The sequence below is a fragment of the Panicum virgatum genome, chromosome 9K (assembly GCF_016808335.1).
Source record: "Panicum virgatum strain AP13 chromosome 9K, P.virgatum_v5, whole genome shotgun sequence".
NCBI classification, from domain to species: Eukaryota; Viridiplantae; Streptophyta; class Magnoliopsida; order Poales; family Poaceae; genus Panicum; species Panicum virgatum.
The window spans coordinates 29,070,356-29,081,239 of NC_053144.1; positions in this window are offsets into that span (position 1 = coordinate 29,070,356).

Sequence of the window (10,884 nt, forward strand, 5' to 3'; positions counted from 1 at the left end):
CAGACCGGTCGGCTCCTGCCGTATCGGCTACAGCATCATAGACCGGTCAAACCGCCTGGGGCAACCGGTCAGACCGGTTGGTCTAGTCTGCTGCCAATTTTGATCGTCAACATATGCCCCCCTGTTCTTTGGCAAAGCTTGTGTGCGAAAGAACATTTTTCTAGACCAAAATTTTCTAAAGGTGGTGATCAATAATACATCGGCCATCACTCAAAATTGGCACGATTCAGGTTTTTTGGACGATCTGGACAGACCGATCAGACCTCTCGTACAAACTGGTCAGACCGGTCAGAAAAAAGTTTATCAAATTGTTAATTGGACCGCACCATTGCGTAGATCTCGTCAAGACAATCGAAATGCATATATGGAACGTCCAATTTGGAGTCCGGATGAGTAAGTTATGCCCCCGGAAGACCTGCACCCCGGTCAGACCGGTCCGAAACGCCCAATCCGATTTAGGAGTTGTATTTTGACACGGGATTTGGTAGGGTTTCGACTCCAAGGGTACAGACCTCCGCACCCTATATATATGAAGGGCCATAGCCGATTGAGGGTAATCCAAATCGATTCACACAATTACCTTTACCATTTATCCTTCAAACCCTAACTTTTCCAACCTCATCTTTTGTTCTTCGCTCGTCTCCATGGCATTAGATGACGTTCTGAGTGGCCTGTCGACCTCAGAGCAACCCTAGCTCCATGGTTCTAGGTTTTCGTCGTCTCCCTAGAGCACCGGTCTGACCGGTCCGCATAACCCGTCTGACCGGTCTGCGCAGAGAGGCTGCTGGTGTTGATCGTTTTGATGATCTTGCTGCACGTTCTAGCGCGTTCGAGTGTGTGACCAGATTTTGTGTCAACACACTTTTTGGCGACTCCACTGGGGAACAATTAATCTGGTTATCAAAACCGATCTAATCTACCCTAGAAAAGATGGGCGTCATCACCGACCTCGACGACGGCAACATCTCCGCATCTATCGAGGAACTTAGCGAGGAGGAGCGTCAAGATTACTTGGTGGCCAGGGAGCACCTCATGTCACAATTCTTGAAGGGATTCAAGAAAGATGAAAAAGGCCAAGTCACGAAGGTTAAAGACTTCGTGATACCCTCCTTCGCGCTTAGAAATAAGCAAGTTGAGGTAATAAGCAATGTAAGCACTTCATCTTCCGACTTGTTTAGCCAGTTATTATCTATTATAGATCAAAAAATTGCCGATATGTATAAACCCACGAATGATTTGCTTGGTAATTTAAAGGGTCAAGTCAAAATTATGAAAAAAGGCAAATCTGTAGATGATAATTGTGCTTTCCAAACTCCTTAGTTATCGGCTATACTAGCATATTCCCAACAACCACAATACGGTATGCCGATAGACTATTTTGCAGGGCAAACACCATCTCCTTCATCGGTCCACGCAGGACCGGTCAAACCGGTCCATGTGACTGGTCAGACCGGTCAGATGGGTCAGCTGACCAATCCAACCGATGCTTTGGTGGTTAGCCTGCCGATTGCATCAACTCCTTGTTCGACAGCTCCTAGCCGAATAAATGAGTTGACAAATTTTGTGCCGCCTTTGCTTTCAAAAGAATCTGGTTCTCCACGTGAACCGATTTCTGATAATGTACATGAAAATCCTTTCTGGTGTGCACCAACAAGTTCAGTTCAGACGATGGTACAAGATGATCCCATAGCACATCATCTTAATTCTGCAGCACAAGCATCCACAAGTGGTAGATGCGAAGCTGATCTTGCTGAGTTAAAAGAAGATCTGGTTGGGCACAATGAAGATAAATTGTCAGATTTAACATCGGTTAGACAAGGCCGAGATGAGTCTGTCTTGGATTATTTCCAAAGAGTTAAAGCTATAAAAAACCGATGCTTTAATTTGATAATTTGTGAAAAAGATTTGGCGAACTTGGCTTACAATGGTTTGTGTTCTTACTTGAAAGAAAAACTCGATGGCTCCTTCTCATAGGCCGGGCAAAGCTCCTTTCCCGAGACAAGAGTACCGTGTCAAGGGAAGGAAAGTAGAAGTGCAGCCTACTATTGATCCTGAGAAGATTAAAACCAATGTTGTTGTTCAGATCGGTGATATTAAAGTAGCTGTTGATAATGTGGGTAAAAAACCGATGTTGTTTGGTAAATAGGTTAATTCTTCTGTTCAAAGGCCGATCAGGGCTAATGATCATCAGGCCGGCAGCAGTAGTCCAGCATCGAAGTACTTTCAACCAAGGTGGTGTCCTCCGGTGTTGACTCGTACTCAAAAGAGGAAGCTGCAACGCCTACGCTTTCAAGAGAAGAAGGAGCAGGATATCAAGAAGCTGAGGGACAAACAATTCAATCAGCGCAGACCCATGGTCCCTCAAGGCAAGGTATGGAGGGTCAAAGCAGCTAACTAGCCAGCACGACCGGTCAAGCCGCTTCAGGCGACCGGTCTGACCGCCCTGAACAACCGGTCAGACCGGTTGACCCATCAATTCAGCAGAAAGCCGAATCAGCAATACCTGTTTCGGTTCCTTGCAATGGAGAAACACCACTATCATTCTCGGTACGGTAATGAGGAGGTAGTGGATCATGATGTCATACCAAAAATGCATCAATATGGAGCTCAACGACATTTAAGTGCTCGGGGGTCAAAATATTGGTAGGTGATAATTTACCACATGAAGTTTTTATTCAGTAGATCAGTTTGCAAAGGGCTCTCAAGATCTTGGCTATGCTTTATTTCAAAATCTTGAGCTGTTTGAAAGGTTTAACATCAGTAAATAAAGTCGAATTAGAAGTTTATTCAATTCGAGCTAGAAAATTGGCAAACTGTCAGTAATAAGGCATATTGATGCTCTTACTCCTATTCTTCAGTTAAAGAATGAAGCCCAATTCACTTGGGGGGCAAAACAACAAGAAGTATTTGAAAAGATTAAGCAATATTTGTCTTCACCACCGGTTCTCAAGGCGCCTAGGAGAGGGGTTCCTTTTAGGCTTTTCGTGGCAGCGGAAGACAAAGTTATGGGGCTGTTTTGACTCAAGAAACCGAAGGCAAGGAGTATGTTATCACTTATATAAGCTGACGACTTATTTATGCAGAGACAAGGTATATTTTTATTGAGAAATTATGTTTGTCTCTCTATTATATGCTTGTACCAAATTGAGGCATTATCTATTATCTAATACTTGCATAGTAGTGTGTTAAACCGATGTGAACAAACGTATGCCGCAAAAGCCGATTTTGAGTCGTAGAATCGGCGAATGAGCATATGCTTTAGTTGAATACAATTTGGCTTGTGAATCTTTAAAATCCATGAGAGGCCAAATTGTAGCGGATTTTATTGTTGAGCATCGGATTAATGATGAGCATGATTTGGAAGTCGGCTATATTACTTGCACACCCTAAAAGTTATATTTCAATGAAATAGTTTGTGATAATGGTCAAGGATATAGTGCTGTCTTGATTTCTCCAAGTGGTGTTGTTTTTGTATTCTCAAACTGATTCAAAGATGATTGCACAAATAATCAAAGTTGAGCATGAAGCCCTTTCATTTGGCTTTGAATTTTTGCAATCTATGGGCGTGAAACATGTTGAAGCCTTTGGTGATTTACTTCTGGTGGTGCATTAAGTATTAAGGTATGCTAATGTTACAATGGATCTTTGAATGCATATCTTGACAAGTGCCTCGATATTATTTCTTCCTTTCATGAATTTGTTATAAGACATATACCAAGGAAGGAGAATGGACATACTAAGACTCTGGCTCAACAAGCATCTGTCTAAGAAAGTGTGAAGAAATATTTTCACATTAGAAAGCCGATGCAAGCAAAAGCCGAGTTGATGGTTCTGGACGAACCGGTCTGACTGGTCAATGCAACCGGTCTGACCGCCCAGACTACTAGAGACGCCAATTCGGCTATGAAAATCATTCAATCACTAAAGCCGAAGGTCAGGATTTGAAGGGATCCTATAATCTCTTATCTAAAAGATCCTGGTCATGGTGCAGAGAGGAATATTCGGCATATGGAATGCAAATATGTTTTGATCGATGATAACCTCTATCTTTACCATCGAATATTTATTTCTTAGGTGTTTAGATTCAGGTCAGGCCAGAGTTGTCATGGGCAAAGTTCATGAAGGCATGGGCTCCCAAGATGATTTAGAAGAGCCGGTTTTTACATTACCCTGATGTCTTATTATTTCCAGTGTTAATGAATCCTATTATCAAACCATGGCCTTTCCGAGGTTGAGGGTTGAAGTTCATTGATCAAATTAATCGTCCATCTTCAAAAGGGGTTGCTTTGTGTTTATTAATATAGATTATATTACTAAATGGACCGAAACAATTTCTTAGAAGAACATGACTCACAGCCGAGGTAATGTGTACTCAGGCTTGTCTTATTTATACAAGATGACATGGCTGATATACAATATCGCCCTTGCAAAAGACATGATTGGTGCGTAGGTGCTTTGCATTGTTTCAGTGCAGGTTAGTTCTTGACAATAATCTAATCTTGGCCATTTGCATCGTGATTGTGGCATATTCATTTTTGAGGCCGATTGGAATATTTTGCACTAACAAGCAAGTTGAATATGGTTCTTTTATTTCGGCTAGAGGTTTATGATTCATGGATATAAGGCTGGTGGACGCTATATGTATTCATTATATGCTCTCAGTTGTGATTATAGGAGACAAAAGACCAATTGCTATTTATTGTAATTGGGTCAGTTTGTGCATCCATGGTTATTTGAAGTGTGAGATTGACTTTGAACTGTATTCGAAACAATCATAACCGAAAGTGGTGTGTACTCAGGTTCATATCTCACGGGAGATGCAGGAATATGAGCAGCAAAGTGAAACCATCGTCTTGAGCCATATCAAGATATGTGGTTAATCGGATTCCTTCATCATTAGAGACAAGATGTGATTGGTGCACAAGTGCTTCTAATTCTTTCAGTGCAATTTTGATTTGAAGAAATGTTTCTTGGTACGCAAACTCTACCAAGAAATAGGGGGTCATATGTTGACACCCAAAATTGGCACGATTCAGGTTTTCTGAACGATCTGGACAGACCGATCAGACCTCTCGTACAAACCGGTCTGACCGGTCAAGAATAGTTTGTCAAATAATTAATTGGAATATACTATTGCGTAGATCTCGTCGATACAATCGAAATGCATATATGGAACGTCCAATTTGGAGTCTGGATGAGGAAGTTATGCCCCCGGAAGACCTGCACCCCGGTCTGACCGGTCCAGGGGCGGTCAGACCGGTCCGGAGACCGGTCAGAACGGTCCAGAACGCCAATCCAAGTTAGGAGTTGTATTTTGACATGTGATTTGTTAAGGTTTCGACTCCTAATGGGTATAGACCTCCCCACCGTATATATATGAAGGGCCACGGCAGATTGAGAGTAATCCCAATCGATTCACACAATTACCTTTACCATTTATCCTCCAAACCCTAACTTTTCCAACCCCATCTTTTGTTATTCGCTCGTCTCCACGGCGTTCGATGGCGTTCTGAGTGGCCTGTCGACCTCAGAGCAACCCTAGATCTATTAGCTCTGATGGGGTCCCTCCTGATCTCTTGGTTCTAGGTTTTCGCCGTCTTCCTGGAGCACCGGTCTGACCGGTCTGCATAACCGGTCTGCGCAGAGAGGTTGCTGATGTTGATCGTTTTGACAATCTTGCTGCGCGTTCTAGAGCATTCGAGTGTGTGACCAGATTTTGCGTCAACAGGGCGATAAAAATTATTGGTCATGTCTTGCTTTTCTTCAAGTTGATGATGAAACAATTTGCTTTGGCCTCCAAACCTTCTTCATGGATACTGGCTTTGTTGGCTCCACCTCCACTTGTTGCCCCATCTTTTCTTGATTACGCAAACATTGCAACCTTCTCTTTTGAGTGTAAGATAAGCCTGAGGGACACCGCCTCGGTTGTAAGTACTTTGAATCTTTCTTCACGTTCTTCTCACCCTTCTTGCTACAATTAAGGTCTTTTCCGACCAGATTATTACTAATCAGCCTTTGTGGAATACAATTTGGATACATAGAAGGATATTGAATATAATATGATTGCATATTGTAAGGATCACCGGGGTGTCCGACCCTAGAGGGGGAGGGGGTGAATAGGGTCGCTAATCGCTTTCTATCCTAGGGCTCAATCTATTTGCATGAGATAAACCTAACACGTCCTACACATACTAGTTATGACTAAGGTTTATCTATGCTACTCTCTACTTACCCCTAAAAGACTTGCAACCTATAGCCAATCCTAATCAAACTAACTAGGAAAGTAAAGGCACGCAAGATAGAGTAAATGCGCAAACATAATACGGTAAGTAAAGAGGTAAGGAATAGAATATGCAAACTCCCGTGAAGACACCAAGACACACGATTTAACGTGGTTCGGTTAGGACAAGTCCCTCGCTACGTCCACGGCCACTTGTCCAACACGAACAAGTGTGATGCCGAGTCTCTCCGCTTGATCACCGTCTTGCGTTTGCCACCAAGGCTCCCAGCAAGCAAAGGCTAAGTGACCCCAAGTCACCAAGACAAGGCCACCGCCACCGTCTCTCTCGAAGCATCACCCATGGCACCGTCTTCACTATCGGAGCTTCTCACCAAGAGGGGTCTCCTTCCCTGCACAAAGTGCCGTTGCCTCTCCACACCAAGTCGGAGGGTCACACGATGAGTACACAAGATGCTTGCTACAACAAGACTTTCACTCAAGCTAGTTCTCTCAAGAACTAAGCCTAATCAAGCACTAAGCACTCTCACAAGTGTGCTTAAGCCTATATGATGTACAATGAAGCTCTAAGGTGGTTGGAGGTGTTCTTCAAGTGTAGCAGGCTTCAGCAACTCCAGCACACACAAATGACCCGGCCTTGGGGGTATATATAGGCAGCACAAGCAAATATAGCCGTTGGAGAAAAGCTGCCAGAAAAATACTTAGTGCTGGTTAATCCGACGCACCTCCAATAGCCATCGTCGGTTCAACCGGTGATACTAAACTGCCCGCCTCAAAAACTAGCCGTTACGTGTATGGGCAATCAACCGATGCTGCGTCGGTTTAACCGGTGAGTGTAGTTGTCCTGTGAACTCTGAAAAACCAACTCTCTGGACAACTGCACCGACGTTCACCAAGACCCAATCGTCGGTTCATCCGGTGTATAGACCTTGCCTCAGCTTCTGGGTCCATTGCACCGACGTATTCAACTTCCCTAACAGCGGAACCACCGTAGGGGCGGCCCTTCGGGCCTAGCTACGCCTATCTTCTCTTTGTCATCACTTGAACCTAAAAGCCTGAGAATGGTCATCTTAACAATCATATTAGTCCAAGTGTTGTGTGTGTCATCAATCGCCAAAACATTATATTGAAATATGGCATGAGAGGCCATTTTCGCTACACATATACATCCTACTATAATCCACAGGTGTATAATAATAAGGATATGACCAGAACCATGGAGCAATCAGCTCAGAATTTGGCATAACAACACAATTACCTTGACGTAGGCGATAATCCGATTGCTCACTAGATGTTGACGTTGATTTGGTATCTTTGGCTTCATCTGGATGTTCCTTCTGCTTCTGGACAGTTCCCTCCTTCTCATACTTGGCCAGGAGCTCATTGAAGCTCGGCCTTATTCTATTTCCAACTATGGAGGAATTTCCAGATTTACTGGACACACCAGTCAGACCGGTCTGGGAACCGGTCAGACCGCCCTGAGGACCGGTCAGACCGCCCGATGAACCGGTCTGACTGGTCAGATTGTTGTCGGTCCTTTTTCCTTTGTCTACGAAGAACATTGCAATCATTGGTAGCATGAGAAAAAGTATTATGTAATTTACAATAAGCATGCCTTTTCAACTCATCTACCGGCGGAATTGTGTGAGAGAACTTAATCTTTCCAAGTCTTGCTAACTCATCAAAAATTCTATCACACTTTGACACATCAAAAGTTTATTTAACCTCATCATGCCGATTTTTAGGAATCGGCTTTAAAGAAGACAAGTACTTGGTTTATCATTGGGCGACCACACAAATTCAGCAGCGTAAACATCTTTAGACACATCATCCGAAGAATCTGAATGATACTCAAGAGCATGAGTATTTGGACGATGATGTCTATGACTTTCTTGCAACTCTTTACTTCGGCTTTCTGCAGCCAAAGCTCTTTGATGCACTTGATTAACCGCAAAAAAGTCATTGCCCTCTAGTTTTTCTTTAATGTGAGATCTCAGGCCATTAAAAGCTAAATCCGCTAGATCTTTTTCAGCAAGATTCACATTAAACATCGGTTTTTTTTGTATCGCGGAATCTTCTAATATAATCCCTAACAGATTCATCATGCATTTGCTTAACCGATGTCAAATGGGACAACTTAAGCTCGTAACTTCCAGAAAAGAAGTAATCGTGAAACTTTTGCTCTAATTGTTCCCATGAAGTAATGGAGTTAGGAGCCAAAGAACTAAACCAAGAGAAAGCTGTTCCGGTTAAAGATAAAGAAAACAAACGAACTTTCAATTCGTTTATAGAACTAGCTTCCCCTAATTGTGCAAGATATTAGTTAACATGCTCGAAAGTGCTTTTACTATCATCTCCATTAAACTTCACAAATTCTGGCAATCTAAAACCAGCAGGATATGTAACCGCATCGAAAGACATAGGATATGGCTTTTGGTAGGATAATTTTTGCCTTTAACATCTACCCCCAAGACTTTCTTTGATCATCTTAGCCAAATCATTTTTACATTTAGCAAGAAATTTCTCAAGATTAATTGATGAATTTGGCTGTGTGGAGGTAGACATGTTCTGCTAGTTTGATGTCACATAACCGGGGGAACCGGTCTGACCGGTCGATATGACCAGTCTGACCGGTTGAGGTGAACCGATCTAACCGGTTGATGGGGTCGGTCTGACCGGTTGCTGCCTGTGTTGCCATCACTGTACATATCGGCCAAACATCTCATCCGTGATAGGACTGATATGTGGTATGGTGTTTCTTGGGGGTACCGATAGCATGTTATAAGTATGAGTAGAATATGGTGGCGTAGAATTTTCCAACTCATACGTTCGGCGAAAGTTAGCCGAACCATGGATGCTTGTAAGCAGATCCGAATATGTTTGCTGAGCTGCCAACGTGTTTGTTGGCGTTACCGTTTGACCACTGAAATAATGCATCGGCATTCCATACGGCGGTTGACTCGCCGGTAAAGTTACCGATGGTTGAGAGACAGGGATTTCAGTAGATTCAACAATAGAAATAGGATGTGTCATCAACTACTGGTTGTTTACCGGTTAATATCATAAACTTCTCAGTAAACAGATCAACTAAACGCACATCTCGCTCAGCGAACAAATTTTCAACTTGCTCCATGGTAACACCAGTAGATGTTGATCTTACAGGGGGCGTTACCTCAGATGCATCCATTGAAGTAGAGGTGAAATCGATCTCTTTGATCTTTGTGACCTTGCCATGTCGATCAACTTTGATGCTTGCAAGCGCTGCTTTCAGATCTTCTTCATCGCGTTTCTTCTTGCGCTCCTCCAGCAGCCGGCGAACATCTTCAGGAAGATGTTCCTCAGTTGACGGGATGATGTTGTCTTTGTCGACATCGGCAGTTGATCCCATCTTCTTGAGGTAGATTAGATCGGTTTTTGTTAACCAAGATCTTTCTTCCCCAGCGGAGTCGTCAAAATATGTTGGAGCAAATCTAGAGCCAACACACGATCGCGCACAGTCACGCGGTGCGAGGAGGGGCTCGATGCAGTGCCTCCTGCGTAGGGCAGTCAGACCGGTCAGAGGGACCGGTCAGACCGGTCGTCGGGGTGAAGCGGCGAAGTCCAACGAACGCTCGCCCGAGAGGGACCCCGTCAGGGCAGGCGCACGTAAGGTTGTTCTAGGATCCGCAGACAACCTAGAACGCCTTCAGACGTCACGGAGATGAGGGAAGAATAGCAGATAGAAGGTTGGAAAAGCTAGGGTTGAGAGATAAAAGTAAAGACAATGAAATAGTAGATTTGTTTTGTATTTTGATCGATTGGATGCCTCAATCGGCCGTGGCCCTTTATATTTATAGGGTGGGTGGACTTGCCTCGCAAGAAATCCTATTACGAGATCTAAATCTATGAAAATCTCTAGTTATACTCGGACAATGCTTGGACCGGTCAGACCGGTCAGACGCACCAGCCAGACCGGTCGGCTCCTGCCGGATCGGCTACAGTGTCACAGACCGGTCAGACCGCCTGGGGCAATCGGTCAGACCGATTGGTCTAGTCTGCTGCAAAATTTGGTCGTCAACGGCAGCATGCCTAGAATTGCCCTTCGCGACCCTCAGCTCCCCGTCCCCGAGGCCTCCTTCGATCTATGGCTCCTACTGAAATAGCTCCGCCTAAGTTTTTTGATGAAGTTAAGCTGAAGCTATTAAAAAATATTTGATAAAATAGCTTCAATCGCTTAAGATCACGATAGTCATAGAAGCTACAGTTTTTTTTTTTTGCTTATGTCACGTTCGCAAAGCCATTTTGCGGCTTATTCATGGCCCCCATAATAAAATCATTTTGAAAATGGCACTTTGACAGTGGTGAAGCCGGCGAGCAAGCTGTGTCAAACAAGCTCTTGGAATGTTACTTCTTGCTTGCTTGTAGTTGTTGCCTCTTGAGCAATCTGGTGGACTTTAATTAAAGCATCTCCATCAGTTGGCCCTCCACGCCTCCAAGTCCCTCTCCAAGCATCTCCTTCTGCTCTCCATGGTTCCTAATAACAATATAATTATTAGATAGCATCATATTTACATAATCATACATAGGAGTGCTTAGGAACGAGCTCACCTCTAAATTTAATTGTCGTGTGCGAGCTCTTGTGATTGGATCTTGAATATCCAGTGGAG